The 22,765-nt window shown below is 44.9% G+C and overlaps 1 protein-coding gene across 2 annotated transcripts in view; it reads right to left on the reverse strand.

Moving 5' to 3' along the window:
• TBC1D16 (TBC1 domain family member 16) overlaps positions 1-11,373 on the reverse strand; it is an 80,273-nt gene extending 68,900 nt beyond the window's left edge. For both annotated transcript variants that reach the window (XM_015422470.1, XM_015422469.1), the window contains exons 1-2: positions 11,356-11,373; positions 6,675-6,799 (exon numbers count right to left, since the gene is read on the reverse strand). The gene's annotated coding sequence lies outside the window, so the exon portion shown is untranslated. The remainder of the gene's footprint in view (positions 1-6,674; positions 6,800-11,355) is intronic.
• Positions 11,374-22,765: the final 11,392 nt, after the last annotated feature.

The following is a 22,765-nucleotide window of genomic DNA, read 5'->3' on the forward strand; positions in this document are numbered from 1 at the left end:
TAGCATATTGGACACCTTCTGACATTGTATCTTTTAGCCTTTTGTTACTGACCATGGCGTTTTCTTGGCAAAGATACTGGAGTGGGTTGCCATTTCCTTTACTGAGCTGAATAAATACCTAAATAATGCCTTTTTGGCATTTTCGGGTATGTATTAAGCTGAATACCAAATCAGAGCATCTATTCAGTAGCCAAATAGAGATTCCTGAATACTATTCAGCTTTATTCAACTCCTTTATACCCTATGGGGCCATTATAGTCAATTGCAAATCTCTTAGGGTATATGCAGTGGTCTGGAGGGAAAGAAGGTTTGAGGTAGAGGTACCAAATTTGCAGCATAGCTGCTGGAGCCTCTCCCCAAAAAGACCCCCGAGTTTCAAAAGGTTGGACCAGGGGTCCAATTCTATGGGTACCCAAAGAGGAAGCCCCCATCCTCCATTGTTTCCAATGGGGGAAAAAATGAAAAGGCAACACAAGCCTAGCAGAACGTTCCAGAGAATCTCTGCAGTAGAAAGTGGTGTGTGTAGCCAGCAGCAGAACCAGTGCAATGTGACAAGCAGAATCAGTACCACTGTGGCAGTACAAAATCACAAAAGGACTATGATCAAATCTGAGAATCTCTGAACTAGAAACTGAGGGTGGAATTTCTTCAAGGACAGCAGAACCAGTGCAATGTACTAGTGCCTGGCAGCAGAACCCACCTACTAGTGTTCAGCAGCAGAACCCAGTGCCAACTAGGGTTGCCAAGTCATTTATACTCACTGGCGGGGGACTGTCCCTGGGCTCCAGGAGTTGCTGCAGGACGTGCGCGCGCCGCCTGCACGTCACAGGAAGTGATGCATGACATAGAGCACGTTGGGGGCGTGGCCCCGATCGGCAGAGGGAAAACCATAGGCATGCTGCGCTTCGGGGGGCGGGGTTCCCCCCGGGGCCCGATTCCGCGGCGGCAGAAATCGGGCCCCCACTTGGCAGCCCTAGTGCCAACTTACTAGTGCCTAGCAGCACAACCCAGTGCCAATGTGGCAGCACCAGAACTAACCAATGTCACACCAGAGATTCCCAGCAGGGTTTTTTTTAAAAAAGTGGAGGGTAGGTGGGCCGAGTAATGTTGAGCTGCCATTTGCCACAACAGCACTGGCTTCTGCTGCTGGGCAGCCAGTACTGCACTGGTGCTGCTGTCCTGCAACTCCCCTCCCCCTTGCCTGGATTGTGATTCTGTGTTTGACATCAGTCCTCTTGAGCTGGCATTTGCCACAATGCCACAGGGTGCTGCTACCGGGTACTAGTAGAGCCAGTTTGGTGTAGTGGTTAAGTGCGTGGACTCTAATCTGGGAGAACCGGGTTTGATTCCCCACTCCGCCACTTGCACCTGCTGGATGACCCTGGGCAAGCCATAGTTCCGGCACAGCTGTTCTTGAAAAGAGCAGTTGCGGGCAGAGCTCTCTCAGCTCCACCCACCTCACAGGGTGTCTGTTGTGGGGAGGGGAAGGAAAACGAGTTTGTAAGCCGCTCTGAGACTCCTTTAGGTAGTGAAGGGCAGGGTATAAATCCAATCTCTTCTTCTTCTTCCAGTAGGTTGGCACTGGGTTCTGCTGCTGGGCAGCCACTCCTGCACCGGTTTGCTGACCTGCAACCCCTTCCCCCTTGCTTGGACTCTGTGCTTGAAATCAATCCTGTTGAACTGGCCTGGCATTTGCCACAATAGCACTGGGTTCTGCTGCTGGACACTGGTAGGATGGCACTCGGTTCTGCTGCTGGACACCAGTACATTGCACTGGTTCTCCTGTCCTTGCAGAAATGTCTCCCCTTACTTCAGAGGTTCTCAGATCTGACCTTAGTCCTGTAAGGTTTTGGCACTGCCACAGTGGCACTGGTTCTGCTGCTGGCCTTGCAAACATGCTCCCCCCCACACTTCACTTTCTACAGCAGAGATTCTCTGGGACATTCTGCTGGGCTTGTAGTGCCTTGCTATTCCCCCCCCCCCAATTGGAAATGGAGAATGGAGGCACCCTCTTCGGGTGCCACAGAATTGGATCCCCTGGTCCAATCTTTTTTAAATTTGGGGGTTCTTTTGGGGAGAGGCTCCAGTAGCTACACTGCAAATTTGGCACCTGTAACTCAAACCCCCTCTCCCCCAGCCCATGAATATACCCTAAGAGATTTGCCATTGAGTATAACGGCCCCATTTTCTATCCTGTCCTTAAATAGTCAGTCAGTCAATCATTTATTACGGCAACAAGCCATGGAAATCCTGTCCTTATATATAATTGAGTTTTGGCCCCACAACATTCTATGAGCACCAAAATGGGTTGGCCGCAAGAACTGCCCATCAGAAGCTGTGCCTGGGTCCCGCCCACAGAGCCAACAATCCCAACATTCCTTTTACCTCAACGGCAGTCGAATAACCGTTGAGCTGTTAGGAGATGATCAGCGAGGAGCAGCCGTGCCGTTTGCTTGCCATGCAGGAGATAGGGTCTCTCTTCCAAACCCCTCAGCTGGCTTCTGAGGTGACTGGGAGACCAAGCTCCCCCCCCACACCACCTTCAAGCCCTCCAGGGGCCCCCCTGCACCGCTTCTCCCGCCTGCCCAGAGAGCCGGACGGGCGGCAGAAGCCCTACAAGGCCCCCCACCCCCCCGTGCCACTTCTCCCGCCCGCCCGGAGAGCTGGACGGGTGGCAGAAGCCCTCCAAAGCCCCCCCGCCACTTCTCCCACCCACCCGGAGAGCCGGACGGGTGACAGAAGCCCTCCCCTGAAGAACAGGTCTACCCACCCCATTCCACTATATTGGTTATCCAGAGCCCAGGTCTACCCAATACAGTCGAATGGGGTGGGTAGACCTGTTCTCCAGAGGCCAGGTCTACCAAGATAGTGGAAGAGGGTGGGTACACCTGCTCTCAAGAGCCCAGGTCTACCAATACAGTGGAACGAGGGGGAGAGACCTGTTCTCCAGAGGCCAGGTCTACCAATACAGTGGCATTGGGGGGGGGGAGACCTGTTCTCCAGAGCCCAGGTCTACCAATACAGTGGAATGGGGGTGGGGGAGAAGACCTGTTCTCCAGAGGCCAGGTCTACAAATAAAGTGGAATGGGTGGGTAGAACTGTTCTCCAGCGGCCAGGTCTACCAAGATAGTGGAAGAGGGTGGGTAGACCTGCCCTCTGGCAGGGGGGGAGGGACGCTGCCAGCCGTCTGGGCCCTCGCGCCCCTCTGGCGGCTGGGGGGGGGGGACACTTCCAGCAGCCTTCGCCCACTAGAAACTCAGGTGGCCGACGGGCAGCAGGAAGGGGGAGGGGCCCTGCAGCTGGGCGGCCAAGCTAGCGCTCATTATCTTCAATGTTACAACAGGCCTGATTCCTAGCATATATATATAAAAGAAAGTTCTCTCACCATAAAATCAACGCCCAGGCCAAACCCCTGGACCTAGAAACATGAAATTCAAGGAGAACACTCCTACCATGACGTAGATGCTCACTAAGAAGGAATTTTTAGAAATTTAACCCCTGAGGGGGTCCAAAGAGTAAAACGTGCTCCCCCCATTGCTTCCTATGTGGCTGTCAGGCTGCTGCCTCCTTGCACCCCCCGCCCTCTGACTGGCCAGCTGCAAAGCTTGGTGTTCTGAGGTAAAAAAAAATCCCAGTTACAGGAGACTGCAGAGAGCTAATGACAGTTGAGGAAATCAGGAAAGGCCAACCACCTGTGAGGTGTAGCAGTGCTCCTGGCCCAGCCTCCTTGATGCCTTCAAACATGCCCCCCACCTCCTACACCTGACAGGCGGCTGTCTACCAGGTGCAGAGCTAGCACTGTCCGAAGACTTCTCTGTGGTCATGTGGCCGGCATGACTAAACACCAAGGCACACGGAACGCTGTTACCTTCCCACCGAAGCAGTACCTATTTATCAACCTGCAATTTCTTGCTTTCAAACTGCTAGGTTGGCAGGAGCTGGGGTCAGAGACAGGAGCTCACTCCGTCACACGGCACTAGGGTCTCGTACTGCCGAGCTACCAACCTTCTGATCTCAGCATCTTAACCTCTGAGCCATCGCTGCCCCTATCCACTACACTAAATAAAAAAACTCAGGAGCATCTTACACAATTACTTTAATGCACTAGCATAAATCTACACACAATGTACCCTGAATTACTGGCAACTATTCACTTCTATCCCTTCCTTTCTGTATAGCATCCCTAAGAAGACTTTTAGTTCCTTAAAATCTTTGCCAGCCATCCCCTTCACGTACTGGTTATTCTAGCACCCCACTAAGATACCTCAGTGTAAAGGTTTGATTTTCTTTTGTAAAGAGTCACATTTGTCTCTATACTAAGCCACATTCAGCAGACCTGTTCCCATGATAGCATGACCATGTCCCTCTCCACAACCTGTGCTTCTAAGTACACATAGTTCTAAGTTTCTTACAGAGACAAGCATCTCCTTCCTGAGCTCTGTTTCAAGCTGCCTTGTGGCATCTGGAGAGCATACAATCAGTCATGTTCTAATCATGTACTACTGAAATTCTAATTCTGGAATCCAATTCTTCCAGCGTGGCAGTAACCGACACTCCACGGTAATCAGAGTCACTCATAGCTGCACCCTTCCTTCAACACATAATGTAATCACAATTGATAAGACTGCCAATCGCCTTTTCTAAAATAAAAAAAGATCTGTGCACACACACATTATTTCCTCCCACACAACAGCTGCTGCTACTGAACACCTGCACTGCAGCCAGCAAGGTACTCCATTCAGCAATAGGTTGCTTTTGTGGACAATAGCCAGGACTGCTACGTCAGCAGAGAACCTGAGAGGCAGACAGCAGTTGGCTTATCCCCTGGAGATCTCATCAGTACAGCCTCAGCACAGAAGTGCCTTAGACAGCAGAAACTCTTGGCCTCTTTCTCTAAGGCCCTTCCCCTTTGAACAAATGGCTAAATTTCAAGATCCTGTTGGCCGGTTTTCTTCAAACACTCCACGCTGGCTCTCACAGTACATTTTTTTAACATCAGAAATGGCCTTAAGTCAGATAGCTCTTGGCAATGATTTGGCTGAAAGCATAGGTTTCATACTGAAAACTTGGCACAGTGACAAGGACCAAATTATGTTTCAAAGGCATGCCAAGCATTGAAGATTTAGATAAAACCTTACTAAGCACAAACATTACAATAATGATATTCAAACAGATGTGTGCAGAAATCTCTTCTAGGATCACCCCCATACCACAAGTTTAAAAAAGCATAGCAACTAGGGAAAAACAGACACAAAATGGGAAGTGTTAAAGAAGATGAACTAAGAAAGATGGAGTAAATACAGGATAGCAGATCACACCAAAAAATTGATTCATTTGTCATTTTTCCTGATCAAAGGAAAGGAGCTAGGCTAGGCTATTCAAGTTAAACAGAAATTACTACAGCAAATCAAAGAAGTGAAATGCATATTCTTAAGTAGAAGCTATATTTTACAGTGACCTACTGTGAGACAAATCTAAGCGACCCAGTATTAAAATATGGGTGTGGCAGGAGTCAGAATACCTGCTTCACTACCAACTTTGGAAGTGGATTGTGGCCCAAAGAGAACTTCCAATTCTTGGGGCCTTTGTCAAAATTGCCAATGCATCCTCTAGCAATATCTGCTACAAAATAAATATGAACCTGATATTCAAGGTCTACTTCTTCCCTTTCTTTATCTGAAGTTTTATACTTCATCTTTCTTTCAGAAATTCTTCAAGGCAGTTCCAATTTAAAACACACAAAATGTAATCTGTGTAATTTAAAAAACACTTCTCAGCAAACAGGTAAATTCATAACATATAATGTGGTTCTGTATATATCCTAGTCCCAGAATATTTAGAAAGTTACATAAGTCAAAGCTAGCACTTTCAATCAAACTATAAATACAGTGGAAGCCCATGAAGATCTTTATGTACAGGTGAAATACACTTATTGCAGGACATCCCAGTTGCTAATGTGGTCACTGTATTCTAAACCAGTTAAAGTTCCCAAAGGCTTTTCAAAGGTAGCCTCACGTATGATGCAACGCAGTCATCTAGCCAAACTATGACAGGCCATCACTTTCCTGGAGTTACTACATCAGCTAATGTTCAAAAATGTAGTTTTCTACCTACAAGGCAAACAGCTGGGCAGGAGTCTGGAATGTAGTAGTGCTGGACATAAAACTACATTCCTATATAATTTCTTACTGCTCAAGGGCTCAGGAAATAGAGACTCCACCTGGAACAGGATCAGGGAAAGTCTCACTGCTGCCAATGACTTGCCATTTCTAAAATTCTCAATTCCTGGCTTGGGATAATCAGGTTTACTGATAAGGAAGCACAAGTAAATCCTGTTCTACAAAGCAGAATCTGATTGTTGCAAGAAAAAGGGCATTTAAGTAAGAAGTATTTCTTACTTTCAAACAATCAAAGCATTTTACATACACTCCCTTGTTTTAACCTCTGCAAACACTCTCAAAGGTAGGTCCATATTAATGTTCCCATATTGAAGAAGAGGGGCCAAGAGAGAACAGCTTGCCTACAGAATCCTGACAAGCTTGTGACAAAGGTCTGTCCTTCATTCTCTTCACTGTCCTGCTACACCGCTTCCAGATGCATCCCAATTAACACTTCCTTGCATCATAGATGCACACAACATGGGGGAAGTTTTCTAGACACAAACCATCACTCACCTCTGTTGTCTGAGAGAGAACCAGTATAGTGGAACGGACAGTGCCTCGTCTTGGGTAGCCAAAGCTTACATTAGGTGCAACTCATTGTATGGCCTTGGAAGGCTCTCTCATCTTCAATTCCCAATCTGTAAAACAGAAACAAATGCAACCTACTTCATAGGGGTGTCACAGGGTTGAACATAAAGACTCTAAAGCCTGGTAGAAATGACAGAATGCAAACAGAAATGGCAGCAACATGGACAGAGAGAGCAAAAACTATTAACTCCAGAGGAAGTACAAACAGTCCCACAATGAAAGCCACAGATCATCAGGCAATACAGCAAACATACAAAAAACAAGTCCCCAATATCGTCACAACTACAGTATCCCCAGGGGATGGCCGTAGAATGCCAACCTCACAAGCACATGAAACTACTCCCCACTGAAGGGTCTCCCTCTAAGGAGCTGAGCACAGGGACCCCTCAGTTATTCGCACAGGAAACAGTGACCTATTCAAGACAAGTCACAGGATTAGGGCTGGTCGTAAATATTCATTATCACAGCACAGAGTCTTGACCACAAAGAATGACTCAAGGAAGTGAATAAGTTCCTACCAAGTGAGCTCACTTTATGTCATGTCTTAAGGAAAAAAATCACACTCCTTTTGTCTCTGCTGAGCAAGCTTCTTAAGGAAAACTTGTCTGCCAGCTGTTTCTAAGCATACTTGAAGGTACCCATTCTTAGCTTTTAAGGCCCTGCACAGTTTGGGACCAAGTGACTAGAACAGGGGTCCCCAACATGGTGGCCGCTGAGTGTTTTTAGAAAGTGGGTGGGCCAGATGGGTTTTTTGCCCAGCGTGGCTTCTGGATGGACTACTGTAGATTTGATTGCCTCTGCAGATTTTTTTAAAACGTTGCTCTCGCACCAGCTGCCATCACGGCACAAGGATCTTCACTGTGTGACTGAAGCTAAACTGGGGCAACCATTTTGTAGCTGGCTCTACCTCCTGCAGCAGCCATTTTAGGACAGCCGTTTTGTGGCTGTGCCCACCATGCTGTATTACAACTCCAAAGGTGCCCGTGGGCTCAAAAGGTTTGGGCGTCCCTGGACTAGATGAACCACCTGCTCCTCTAACTGCTGTGCTGGAGTGCAAGATCAGCATTGGAGGCCATGTGTCCCACTATCATATGCAAGATGGCTAGGGGCAGAGAGGGTTTTTTTCCTGTAACGGCACCTAAGCGGTGGACCACCAGAGTGGCTCTCCTGGTACCTCACTTACATTTTAGGCAGCAGGCCTTTATGTATTTTTATTATTCCCATGCACTGGCTGCCCTTGATATTTTCTCCGTCTGTACAGCTTTCCTTGCTTTATTGCTGCTTTGGAGTTTTTTAAGGACTTTGGATTTGAAGGAGTTTTTCAATATTGTGAGCTACCTCAAGGATTTCTTGCCTTAAAAGGAAGCCAACAAATATTTCACGTAAAATAAACAAGCCTCCAGTTTTATATAGGAGCTCCTTGTTTGTGCTTCTCCCAGCGTGGCTTTCCTTTTCTAGCCCACAAATAGTGTCATTATTATGCTTCCACAGTCCTCACAACAGAGATTTTCAAACTGTGTTCCAGGGAAGTTCTGGAGCTCCTCGGAAACTTGTCAGAGGTTACCAGTTCAGAAATGATGACCAGCCTTCCTTAGCAGGCAGTCTTACCAATGTTTCCCTGTGTCATATCTGCTTCTGGAGGTATTTGGGTGCATTTTGGACACGTGCTCAAGGGGCTGGCAAGACCCAAAAAGTCTGGCCTGTTATTAGCATGTTTTAGGGTGCAGTATGTCTTCTCCGCAATATATGGGATTATACAACAAACACAGGGGAGATCCTCAGACACTTCAACGTAAAAAGTACGCCCTGAAGACAAAGTATAAAAATCGCTGCTTTAAAATATTCAACACAATGGAACTTGCATGCTTTACAAAGCTACCCAGGAGAATGAACCTGAGTTCCCTTTCACTGCCTTGTAGGCATCTACCTTCAACTGAACTCCAGTTTATTCAAACAGGTTTAAATTCACTGCTCACTCACATCTGCCTTTCCAGTATTCACTCTCCAGCACCCAGACTTGCCTCGCCAACCAGGAACTGGTATCAGAACATTTGCTCCCCATTCTCCTGACAAACATTGGGCTCCTTGACCTGAAAACTGGCATATGTGCACTTGTGATACATTTCCAGCCTTGCTCCTGCAGCTTACCTGGGCTTCCCCGTTTGTATTTTCCTCTCACTCATTCTGCCTGTACTTTGCTGTCAACTCTTGATCCCAATCACCTCCTCCTGTACCTGTGTGGCTTGCCAGTAGCATGGCCCACTCCTCTCCTAACCTATCAGCCAACATTTTGCTCTGGATTACTTCTGTGTTCAAACTAACATCAACTCCTGTAACTTGTACTTCAAAACACTAGCCCATGTTACAGCCTCAAGCCCAAGCCTGATATTGACTGGTGCAATCCTGAGGTTCAACTTTTTGCTCGGAACAGATATCCTAGCGTCCCAAATAGAGATTTTGTAAACATTCCAGTATTTCCCCCCTCACAGCTGCAGGCCCTGGCTCCATCTCATGTGAAACCCTACTCCAGCTTGGCATTACTGCCTGGGCTTTTCTTCTTAAGTCACAAACCCACCCAAATTTCTTACAATATAACTTTCAGCTCAGAGTTTCCATTCTTGTGTTTATAGCCTTTTGGTGCTTTGCTTAATCCTTGTTTCCTAACCATCATGTCACCTTTTTTGTACAACTTCTCTAAAACTGGCACAGAAACCTTCCCTTTTTGCATGACTCAATACCAGACACAGTTAGACTTCCCTTTGCCATATTTCCCACAATCTTAATACTTTTCTGTTCCTCTCAACTTAATACGCTTTAAGTCTTCTGTAACCATTGTTTTCTAAGTAAATGGACAACTTTTGCAAGCAGACCCACTGAGAACATAAGGACATCATTTGTACAGAGACCTCTCATCTGCATTAAATGACATGAATAAGCTAGATCCTAATAGGAACCGACTTTAAAGAAAATGTACATGCAGCCATTTCTCCAGGAACCTACACAAGGTAGCTCTCAAAATAAAAACAACAAACTATTTAAAATATTCATTAAAATCCAGCATCTAGAAAATGAAGAATATCAGCAGTGTCTGGAACTCTTTCTCCATTAGTTTGTATTTAAAACTGAGAAGCGAATGAAGAATCACCACGTGTAAAAAAGGAGAAAAATCACGAACACGAGGTACACTGAAATCCCATAAGAAAGGCATGTAAGACTACATGTTATATTATACTTGAAGACTATTGTTTTCCATGTGCATTATATAGGCCAGGACTGTATCTGCCCAGCAGCAGAGGTTCAAAGGCATTGTCCCAATGTGGTACAAGATCCATGCTTTATGGCCTCCAGAGCCAATATGAATTATGCATTGCATGGTGGGGGGAAAGGAGAGGGAAAAAGAAAACCTTTCAGTGCTGGCAACATCTCTATAAAGCAAAAGAAACTGCTCATTACCAGCTCAATCCTATGCAGAGTTAGGCGTGACTAAGCCTATTAAAATTAATGGGTACCTGACCCTGCATAGCAGCAAGATGTTAAAAGATAAAATATTTTGCTTCCACATACAGGTTCAGTTTTGAACATTCATGGCATTTCCATATTGACTCAATAATTAAAGCAAACTTCAAAATAAGCATAACACAAACAGGGGGATTCCTCTAACAAAACCAGTAGAATAGGACAGACATGTGCTTGTTTAAAAAACATAAACCAATTCCTACTATACCTTGCCAACTGACTGGGAAAGAAGTGAAGACTTCCAGTTTCACCACTATGATCCAAAATAGACAGAAAGTCAAGCTTAACTCATAGCCTTTGCCGAAACAGAATAGCATGTATTGTATGTCATTCTCCACTCCTCCAATATGCTGAATTATTTCTAAGTGCTAATTAATGAAACAAAACCACACAAAAATTCAGTTCAGGGTCCTAGCATACAAATTCAAGGAGGGGAGGAGAACAGTGCCATCAGACAACTGTAAGATTTTCTTTTTTAAATAGCATCCATACCTACCAAATGAAGAATATGCCCCAAGACCCTAAACAAGATTCACAATAAGTAAACCTAAAGAGACACACCCAACGAGAAAACGTGCTTCCCCTTTGCAGCCATCACAACGGAGAAATCGGCACATACGAAACCTTTCCTCTTCAAAATGCATGATACGTGATAAGTATAGCGCTGCTTTCATGTACTCAAAGATCCAATTCCCCAATCGCCCAAGGAGGCCAGCTTCCCCACCCACTCTTACCCATGCCTGATGCACTACTGGAGCGGCAAGTGATCACCAGAGGGCACATGCAAGTTGCAATCCCCCAAACCTCCCATGCCTGATGCCTCAATACTATTCATCGTTTTATCCAAAACGCATACGCCCAATGCAAGTAACCAACATCATGGAATAGCCAGGAAATACCTCAATTCTCCCGCCCCTTGCTCCCATAGGGCATAAAGCTCCTTCGCAATCCCACTTATAGCAGTTTCACCTTCTCTAGCAAAGCAGCACATCCTACGCATCCCACAGAGAAAAGGGCCCAAATGAAGACCCCCATCCCAAGAACCAACCAGCACTTCCACCTCTTCCGTTTCCACGAAATAATTATGTACCTTCACATGCAGGTCGAGTAAGCACCGCGGACGCGCTTCGCCCACGCCCCCCAATGCCCAGGCGGGGCAAATTCTCATCCGGAGGCCACCACCTAGTTCCTCGACGCTCATGAGGAGGATCTATGGGAAGGCGGGCGTGGTCATGAGTGGCCACACCTACTTCATCTGCTTAATACCGCCCACATCTGATTTTCTGGTCGCTTGTCTGGGGAATCGAGCGAGTTAGGTTTTGCGTCATCAATCCACCCCCGTCCCTGCTAAAAAGGAAAGCAAGGGGGTTATAGTTTTGTATCAGAGCTGTGGGGAGTGTTTGCTGTAAAAGGAGCGATCGTATTTTTCGTGCTTACTTAGGAGGACCAGACAATTCCAGTTACTAGAGCAGAGTGTCGGCATTATGGAGCCGCGAGGTCACGAATTGCTACCTAATTTATCGGCATTATGGAGCCGCGAGGTCACGAATTGCTACCTAATTTAAACTCAAAAAATATAAACGTCTTAAGTTAACCATAAATTCCAGAGAGTTAGCCGGGTTAGTTTGTTGCAGCAAAATAAAACGGCAATGTAAATGTCGCCTCAGTGACTGACAAAATTTATTCCAGCAGAAACTTTGGTCACTGGGACCTCACTTCTTCAGGTGCAAGGAGTGAATCTTTTACATAGATTTTTTAAACGGAAAATATGGAGAGGCAGAGTTGTAGAGTTTTATTTTAAAGCTGAGTCCTTTTTTAAATGCATTGAAGTCAGTGTGTTTTGAAAGGTGTAAATCTTTTTAGGACTACAATCCTAATACTGTTACATTGTTTATTGGACGTCTTATTCAGTCTTGCCACCAAAATCTTCTAAAACTTTGGACAAAGAGAAATTGTGAGACCATTTATTTATGACACTTGAAGATCTAGTGTCCCAATATCCTAGAACTAATATGATATTAGGAGGGGACTTTAACCCTAGGATAGGCTCAGGAAATTTTGAATTGTTTATGGATACTCATACCTATGTAGCTGAACAAGCATCTCTTTTGGATCGCCACTCAATAGACTCTGGAATTAGTAAATCTGGGCTCAAACTTCTAGAGTTGTTCTCCAGGTTTAATCTTTATGTCCTGCACGGGACAAGTTTTGACAAGTCTGGAGGTCCTTATGCATATCTGTCCTCATTATATGCCAGCACAATAGATTATTTAGCTGTTTCACCTGCACGTTTAGACCAAGTCGACTATTTTGAAGTAAGAGTCCAACTAGTGATCATTGTCCACTAAAGCTAGTATTACATTTTAACAGTTGTATTCTTTTGGCCTCTACATCTGACCCCATTGTAGATTTAAACCCTGGCTACAGGAGACATAGGTGGTCAGAACAGCTACAAAAAACAGTACAGGTTGATATTAAGGACAGGAGACAACTTCTATTAGGATCAGAAGTGAATATTATTCAACACTATGAAGAGATTGTACAAGTTATAAAGCCATTGCTTATCAATGATAGCCCCCCGAATACTCAGTCCTGTTCTACAAATGGGTGGTAGGACTTGGAATGTAGAAACTTTAAGAAACTAATAACCAAACAAATGAGACTAATTAGACAAAGTAAGAGCCCCACCAACTCCAACAATTACACACACTTAGATCCCAATACAAGAGCCTGCTTAAAAAGAAAAAAACTGCTTATGCTAAGCATTTATGGAACGAACTAGTTCAGGCCATATCTGAGAGGAAAGAATCTTATTCAGTCTAACTTAATTGTTTTCTATATTTTGTAATGAGCCTTGAGTTTTAAAGAGAAAGGTGGGCTATAAACTAACGAAATTAATTATGAACATAATAGACTTCATTGAGTGCATGGTGGCAAGAGATTCTGATTACTATTTCAGATAATGCAGAACTCAGTACTTTCCTGGTATTAACACATAAATGAGTTAGCAAAAACAAAATGCATGTGTAAAGAAATCATCAGTTATTAAAGGGATTGTGAAAAATCTTTTACAAATACAGTTTTAAAATGTTCAACATTGTTTCTATATTCAGTTATGAAATAAGGTATGCTTATTAACTTATTTAATCTCCAGTGGTTAAGCATAGTTAGGTTTTATAAATGTGGGTGTGTTCCTATTAATCTAATCTGGCAGTTTTGAGCAGCTGTTTATTCCTCCCCATCCACAGGCTACCCACAGCAACTCTTTCAAACCAGGAAGTGAAAAAAAATGCTGCTTGCAGGAAGGAATACATATCTGTTCAACCAGTTACTATAAATCTTATGCACTTGAGCTGTATGTTGCTAGACATGCTGTTTCTAGTTTCACTGTGTATATTTTTATGAGACTGTAACTTGCCTGTTAATTTTTTTTTTGCAAACTGTCTTTAACTGCTATTTAAACCTATCCATAAGAAACATTAATATATAAGAAACTGGAGTGTGTGTCTATGTTTGAGTAGGACCCTCTGAAAATTGCTCTATATTTAAGAACCCAGTAATCCTGTGGCTGGTTTTGATTTGTTACCAATGCTTTTAATTTGAATATTAAAAGCTAAGCACAGCTGCTCTGTATAAAAATGTATTGCAGGGGTCCCCAGCCATGCTGAGCTTTGAATTCTGGCAAATGGTAGTGGGAAATACTTCAACATGACTGCCATTGCGAGGTGGGTCAAAATTGTTATCATGGGAGGAAATTAAAAAGTGTTCAGAGGTTCCAAGCCAAGTGTCTTCCTAAAATGGGGATGCTATTTCAAATGGGCAGTCCTGCAGACCCAAAAGTTATGCCTTCTGGGATCTGAAGCTCTTCCTGCTCCAAATTGGTGGTGGAAAGCCAACACTCGCTCTTTGCTTTGGGGAAGAGGTGTTCTGGGAAAGAAACAAGTGGCTGCCAATGTACACATTGGGGGACACCATAGTACCTATGGGTGCCACATTGTGGAAGGAGGAAGAAGACGACGATTTATACCCTGCTCTTCACTCCAAATCTTAGAGTGGCTTACAATCACCTTCCCTTCCTCTCCCCACAATAGACAACCTGTGAGGTAGGTGGGACTGAGAGAGCGTTGAGAGAACTGTGACTGACCCAAGGTCATCCAGCTGGCTGCATGTGGAGGAGTAGGGAATCAAACCCAGTTCTCCAGATTAAAGTCTGCCGCTCTTAACCTCTACACCAAACTGGCTCTCTGGTAGGTATTGTACCAGGCCAGAGGTAATGTAAAGTGGTACAATAAACCTACCAGTTAGCAAAAGATAGTCCAGTATTTGTAAAGTTAAAAAAATAAGTGAGGACACTTAACATACAAGAATCCTGTTGCAAGCAGAACACTCTAGAAGAGATTAGCTAGATGGAGCATGCATATTACACCCATTCTGCAGTCATTCCATTGGCTGCTATTAGTTACCGGGCTCAATTTAAGGTACTAGCTATCACTTGTGAAGCCCCTCAAGGCCTTGGTCCCTCATATCTGCAAGGCCACCTCTCTCTCTCTCTGCTCTGCCATGACACCTTTGCTCATCTGATCAGGGTCTTCAGGTGCCACCCTGTAAATGGGCAAAATCAACAATGGCCAGTACATGTTCTTTCTCCATTATAGCCCACACCTTATGGAATGACCTTCCCTAGAAAGTCAGGAAGGCTCCCTCTTTCCTGTCTTTCTGCAAACTATGTAAAACTGAATTATTAAAGAGGGATTCTTTTTACACAGGAAATAGGATTGCACTGTATGAAATAGTACAAAATAGTTTACAAAATTACTTGGATAAATGATGAGGGTCTGTGGTCTATAAGTGGTCTGTAAGCAGGATCCTTGTATGTAATGTTTGCATTGTTTAATGTGTCATGTTAGTACTTATGCTTTGCTTCAATTCTGTTCTTTAGATTTCTGGTTGGTTCCAGGTTTATACAATCCTAATCCTATTTCATTGTTTATTGAACATTCCATCCTGGTGATTGTATTGACTCACTCGGTGTAATCCGTATTGTGTCCCAATGAGAAAGGTGGACTATAAGTAATGTAAATCAATACTTTCTAACCACTACTCTTAAATTCTGGGACAAATTGTGCTCAAAATTTCTCCTGGAATTTCTCCAGTACAACCATTTCTAGACCAAGAATTTTTTTTTCATCCACGAGGAGACAAAAATTCCTATATGGAGAAGAAAAAACAACAAATGCTAAAAGATATATCTAAAGTGGCATATTGGTTTCAAAAAAGAACAGTACCCATCTATTTTAATCCCTTGGTTTCAAAGCCTCCATGTTCAACATTAAACACCCCATATGGTAAATGACAACATACAAGAGAACTCGCATAGTTTGAGAGTGGGCTGCCAATAGTTCTGAACTCACCAAAGCTATTTCCTTTCTTTACAAAACATTAGAAGCATCTGTTTGACATGCAGTTCCTAATTATGTCCTCAAATTGGGAAGAGATTGCATGGACTAATAGACTCTACATTTTGGTCCTTTATATCCAAAATCCACCTTTTATTTCCCTGCATTTTAATGTAAGAGAAATGTCTTATAAGTTCTACACAAGATGGTATTTAACTCTAGAGAGACTCCAGTATTTTTATTAAACATTGGAAGAAACATGGAGAAAAGGGAACCTTTTATCATGTTTGGCAGCGTACAGAAGTTTGCCTTTTGGGTTCTTTAAACCACTAATCAGTTATGAAGGTAGAAAGACAGCAGGGGGATGGGACTATCCAGTGTTTTCAAGAGAGTGCTACATGTACAATTATCTACCCACTGGGTGGTAATCGTGGGTGTGTGTTCGCTGCATGGAGCTCATGGGTCTCAGGAAATGGGTTCATTCCCTTGAGGCTAGAGTTGCGGACGTGGAGAAGCTGAAGCAGAGAGAGAGAATTGGGGAAGAAACCCTCATGGACTTACCAGAATAGTCCCATTCCTGTGCTGATAGTACTTCTGATGTTGTGGAGAGTGAAAGTCTCAAGGTCGGAGGGCATCTGTCTGAGGATGAGGGATGCAATCCCTTAGAAGGGACCTTTTCCTTGGGCAATGGACTGATATTCTCTTGTACCGAGGATACCCCTGGGGGGGAGGGAGATGGGCTTCTGGTAGTGGATGATTTGATCATTAGAAATATAGGGTTCTGCGACACGTGTTTTGTCCCATAAGGTCCCAGCTAGGAGGAGAGTGAAGCAGGGTTGTATCCTTGCTCCCTTACTATTTAATTTTTATAAAAATTCTATAGTGCAGACTTTATCTAACTCTGACTTTCACCCACCAACCATAGTGAATAGACCAATTTCTACTCTTCTATACACAGATAACACAGTTATCTTGTCACATACTGAGGTAGGGCTGAGGAGAGCACATTAGGCACTCATGACATTGTAAAGAGGAACATTTAACCATTAATTTTGCTAAAACTAAGGTACTTATTTTCACCCAAAAGGGCCACTAAGCATAGGTGGAAAATAGATGGTCATATAAGATCAACCAAGTTAAAGTGTTTAGATACCTAGGTGTGGCATTCCATTCATCTGGCTCATGGACAGCTCACCTTTCTCAGGCCATGGAATCCACCCAAAGATTGGCCTCAGCTACATTAAGATTATTTTATACAAAAGGGGGATCTTATATCCCATATGCTCTGAAAGTCTTTCAGGGTATGGAACACATTTACTTGTATAATAATAACTGTAAATTAGAAACAATCCAGTAAAAAAAAAATTAAGATCTTTATCTGGAGTATTGATAGGAGCATAATAGAGTTTGGGAGTGAGGGCACAATGGTGACTAAGGGGCCAAGGGACTATATGCCAATGCTAGAAGTCTCCGAGTCAAGGTGGGGGAGCTGGAGTGCTCGGTGTTGAATGAGTAGGTATCTCAGAAACATGGTGGAATGGGGAAAATCTATGGGATACAGTCATTCCTGGGTATAAGCTCTATAGGCAGGATGGGAAGGGACAGGTTGTTGTTGGTGTTGCGTTGTACATCAAAGAGGGCATGGAATCAAATAAGTTAGAAATCATCAGGTGAATTAACTACCCAACAGAAGCAATATGGGTGGAAATCCTGGGCCCTAAGGATTTAAGTGGAGGTGTACCATCAGCCACCTGATCAAACACTTGAGGCTGAATGGATGAAGGAAATAAGGTAGTGACTAAAGCAGATAATATTATATTGGGAGACTTCAACTACCCTCACATTAACTGGATAAACATGTGCTCAAGACATGCTGTGGAAATGAGATTCCTAGACATCATAAATGATTGTGTACTGGAACAGTTGGTCACAGAGCCAGCCAGAAGGCTAGTGATCTTGGACTTGATTTTGAGTGGGTCTCAAGACCTGGTGAGAAATGTAAAGGTTGTTACACCATTTGGGAACAGTGACCACAATGCCATTAAGTTCAGCATTCAGGTCAAAGGAAAGTTACCCCTAATGTCCAAAACGGTACCATTAGATTTCAAAAGAGGGAACCTTACAAAAATGAGAGAATAGTAAAAAGGAAGCTGAAGGGGAAACACAAGAGAGTCAAATCCCTAGGGAATGCTTAAAACCACACTAATTGAAGCCCAAATAGAATGCATTCAGGTTAGGAAAGGCACTGCCAAGTCCTAAAAAAGGCCTGGGAATGTTCTACAATAAGAACTGAAAAGCAATGTGTTTCTTAGCTCCACACTTATTCAATTTATACATAAATAACTTCTTCCCAAATCTGCAAAATAATACATAGCATATTTAGCAAATCTACTACCAATGCTTTTATATGCTGATGATTTAGTTCTCCTCAGCCAAACCTCGATGGGCTTGAAGAAACTCATAAATGATTTCTGTGTCTTTTGCGCTTAAAGGTGTGGATAATTAATTTTGCCAAAAGGAGAAACTATCGAAGAAGGTAGACAGTTTAAATATCTCAGTGTTATGTTTCATTATAACTTTGTGTTACATGTTAACTACATGTAACATTTTAAGGGATTTGCTGATCTTTGATTCTAATAAATCGAATCGAATTGAACTGATAGAGGTTTATAAAATTATGCATGTGGTAGAGAAAGCTGACAAAGGGAATATTTTCTCCCTCTCCCAAAATACTAGAACTTGAGGGCATCCAATGAAGCTGATGGGCAGTGGGTTCAGGACAGACAAAAAGAAATACTACTTTACACAGGGAGTGATTAAAATGTGGGATTTGCTGCCAGAGGATGTAGTGATAAACAGCTTTAAAAGGGGATTAGATGGATTAATGGAGGATGTCTATCAATGACTACTAGCCATGGTGACTGAAGGGAACCTCCACATTCAGAGGCACTAACCTTCTGAATCCCAGAGCCAGTAGGCAACATCAGGGGAAGGCCTTGGCCTCTATGCCCTGTTGTTGGCTGTCCAGAGGAACTGATTGGCCACTGTGTGGGAGGGGATGCTGGACTAGATGGACTATTGGTCTGATCCAGCAGGGCTTTTCTTATGTTCTTACTATGTTCTGGTTGAATATCATAAAAACAAAACAACCTAGGGTATACCATTCCCTTGCAAGCAAAAATGACATTACTGGTGTATATTGAAGACAACCATACACCTCCAATTTGGAAAGAATTTGTAAACCTGCAACTGATAGGTGCTAAAATGAACATCACACAAAAATGAAGAAAAATATATCCCATGTATTCAAGCTTGGTACAACAGAACACAGAATACCACAAGAGGTGACAAATTTTTCATCACACATAAAGGAAATGGAAAACCCACCTGTCATGATCTGTGCAGGACTGGGAGCAGGGCCTAGTGCTGCCTAGTCCCAGGAGAGACCTGCATGGCAGTGAGCAGACAGCCTACAGTCCCCATAAGGCTTAGCAACGGGCCGTAGCCAATTAGAGAGGGAGATTCTGTGAGGAGTCTGTTGAACTGTGTGAGGAGAGGGTCTTAGCCGTTAACTGAGGGAAAACAGGGTGTTTTTTCGGGTCTCTCTCTGCAGCCTGTTCCCACTGTGGGGACAGGCTGGTCTGGGAGAGAGGGAGATCTCCACTGGGCTCAGCATGAGTGCTAGGCAGGCTGGGGACCTAAAAGTAGAACAGGTAGCTGCGTTAGTTTATGTTTATTTTTCCTTTCACACTGTTATACCCTTTTTGAGCACCTTGCCGTGTCTTGTTTTTCCGTGCCCCACTGTTGTTTTAATAAACCCTTTTTGTGTAATTATTTTCTCTGCCTGGATCAATCACGCCTGTGTGTTCTCCGCTGAAAAGGGGCATGTTGGATGGGCCTGGGAGGGTACTCTGTGCCTTCTCAGGGGACCTGAAGTTAGGGTTCCCAAGTCAGATCAACGCTGGAGCAGGGGACTCCAGCGCTGCTCCGGGAGTGTGTGCACGCGCGCCGCAACCCCATCACCCGGAAGTGACGCGACCACGCCAGGCACACTGGGGGTGGGGCCACAACCCTCCGAGGGGAAACCATAGAGTTTTCCCTCGGATGACCGTGGCCCCGCCCCCAGCGTGCCCGGCATGGTCACGTCACTTCCGGGTGACGTGCATGTCGCGTGTTTTGGGGGTGGGGTTCCCCCGGGGCCCGATTCGCTGGCGGTGAGGGGTTTCCCCGCCCCGCCCCCCAGGGGACAGGGCAAGCCTACCTGAAGTCCAGAGTGGTGGCAGCAGAAGGTAGAGACCCCCTGGGGTCATGACATGGTGGCATTAGCAGTGGGATGTGCCAGATGTTGACCTGGAATGGCAGAGCATAACTGGCTTATTTTTAAAAAGAAAAAAAAATCTCCTCCCTTTGTCTGGCTTCAGGAAGACACAGTATTTTTTTTAAGGTGCCAGTAAGACCAAGAGGTCTTATAGCAGTGTTGAAAGGGGTTTTAATTATTTCTAGACTATTGTGTCCAGTAGACAGAGAAACTGTTAGTCAGTGTATGTTCCGGGAGACAGAAACCAGAGGACACACCTGTGCCTAGAAGCAAGACCAGGGCAGGGGCTGCTGATCAGATGTCTCAAGAGAAAGCAGACAAAGAGATGGCAACCCCAAGTGAAGAGGTCTTGCGTCTCCAGCTGCAAATTAAGCAGATGGAACTTGAGAAAGAAGAGAGGGTTGTCCAGAGAGAGATGGAAGAGAGGGTCGCGCAGAGAGAGCTGGAGCTGGAGAGAATGAGGATGGCGCACAAGCTGGAAATGGCAAAGTTGAGGAAAGAGCTACCTTCACTTCCTCCAGATGCTGATGTACCAGGGGATAGAAGGAAATATCCTCTGTATACGGAAGGGGATGACATCGAGGCCTTCCTTCAGAACTTTGAACAGGTCTGCATAGACTACAAGGTTCCCGAAGAACGGTATATGGAAAAGCTGAGACTGCAGCTGTGTGGAGTCCTGGCTTCAGTGTCTGGCCAGATGGAAGGCGAAGCGAGGCCCAATGATAAGATCTTTAAACAAAGAGTGCATGAAAGAGTGGGGTTCAACAAAGAAGGGGCTCGGAAGTGCTTTAGGGAGATTAGGCTGGAAGGTAAAGAGCCTTACCCACAGCTGATGTATAGGCTGGGAAGAGCCTATGATTTATGGGTAGAAGTTGCTGAAGCCAAGACCATGGATGACATCAAGGCCCTGATGTGCATCGACAGGTTCCTGGTGCTTCTTCCAGAGCATATTAGGCGCCCCCTTATGGACAAGAGTCCTTCCACTCTCCAAGAAGCAGGACAGTGGGCCGAGCGACTGGCTGAAGCCTACGGAGGGCAGAGGTGCAGCAATCCTCATAACTGGGGTAAGAGAGAGGCTCCTAAGTCCCCACCTCAGTCCGGTAAGCCGTTAGAGGTGACAGGAGAGCCGGCCCAACAGCAGCGGAATGGTCTCTCAAGCCCCGGGGTGAAGTCACCACGTGAGGAGAGGAAAGTGCCCCAGTGTTTTGCGTGCAACCAACTAGGTAATATCCGGAAGCAGTGCCCTCTTGACAGAGCCAGTGTGTACCACCTGATACTGGAAACCAACCAAGCTGTTCCTCCTGTATTCGATCCAGAGTATATTCCCCAGTGCCACCGGAAGAAAGTCTGGGTAGATGGCCAAGAAGTAGTAGCCTGGCAAGATACTGGTTCCCTCATAACTACAGTACATCGCTCACTAATCGATCCCAAGTACCTCCTCCCAGGAGAAGGTAGGCGGGTAAGGCGTCTGAATGAAGTAAAAGGGATCGTGCTTCCTGTGACCAGCTACCGATCAGCTGCAAAGGCTGGAGTGAATCGTGGGAGGTAGCTGTGCTTGATTATCCCCCAATAGCCATGTTTGTGGGGGAAGACTTAGCGGAGCATCTGACCAGGGAACCCAGAGTCCACGAACCTGAGCTGGCAGAAAAGGAGGCCAAGCCAGAGGAAGATATCTACCTGTAGTTTTTAAAATACTTTGCAGGTGTTCCTGAGGGACATAGCCGGCAAACGAATGTCTACCAACAGTTCTTAAAAGACTTTGCAAATGTTCCTGCGGAACCCAGTCAGCAAACCGATGTTGACAAAGGAGTGTCAACCCGTCATCAGTCTGAAAAGCAGCAGCAAGGTGAGCACGCTCCAGCAACGTCTCCAGACCATGTGGTAGAGCCGACGGTGGTAGTCTCCTCCAGTGATTCCGTCTGCGGTTCAGAAGGATCAAGAGGAAGATACCAGCCTGGAAGAAGTCTGTATCAAGTTTGATTCCATGTTCCCATCTGATTTGGGTGACGTGCCACTCAACTATGCGGCTCAACCCAGTGAAACACAGCATCAGCAACCACCCCTAGAACATACCACTACTGAGAAAATTAAATATGTGGCAGTTCTAAAGCCCTTTGAAAGTAGTTCCACTGTTGGAACAGAAAAGCCAAGAGTTGTGAAGCAGCCTAAAGAGAAAGTGGCGAATGGTAAACTGACTTTGGTCAATGACCAGCAGAATGGAGAAAAAGAGAGCCAGTTGTTTCTTAAGACTGAGTTTGCAGTACCAGGACAAAGTTCCATTAGCGGTAACCACAAAAGTCAACCTGACACCAGCCAGAGAAGGAAAATTGATGAAAAATCTCTGGAGCACTTTAGTAGCAGGCCAGATTCAGGATATAGTAGCCAGGCTTACAGCTGAAGGGAGCACAAAAGTAGATTGTCCAAAACCTCTGAACTGAATGGCGTGGTTAAGATCCAATTCAGAACTTACTCCCAGCGAAAGCCTTGCCACTACGGATGATGAGACATTTGAGAAGAGCTTTGACCCAAGAGGGCCTGCAATGAATTAACCTGATGTTGTATTCTCGTTAATGTTGATCCTAATATTGTTCATTGTTTATTATTGTTTGTATATGTGTTTCTATATATGTAAGTGGCAGAACCAGCACAGATCACTGTTATGCAGCCCTCATCAATGGGGTCCTGATGGCTGGACCCCATGATTTGGTCTGGTGGGGGGGTGTCATGATCTGTGCAGGACTGGGAGCAGGGCCTAGTGCAGCCTAGTCCCAGGAGAGACCTGCAAG

This window comes from Gekko japonicus, unplaced genomic scaffold (assembly GCF_001447785.1).
Source record: "Gekko japonicus isolate JY-2015 unplaced genomic scaffold, Gekko_japonicus_V1.1 scaffold1222, whole genome shotgun sequence".
In the NCBI taxonomy this organism is placed as follows: domain Eukaryota; kingdom Metazoa; phylum Chordata; class Lepidosauria; order Squamata; family Gekkonidae; genus Gekko; species Gekko japonicus.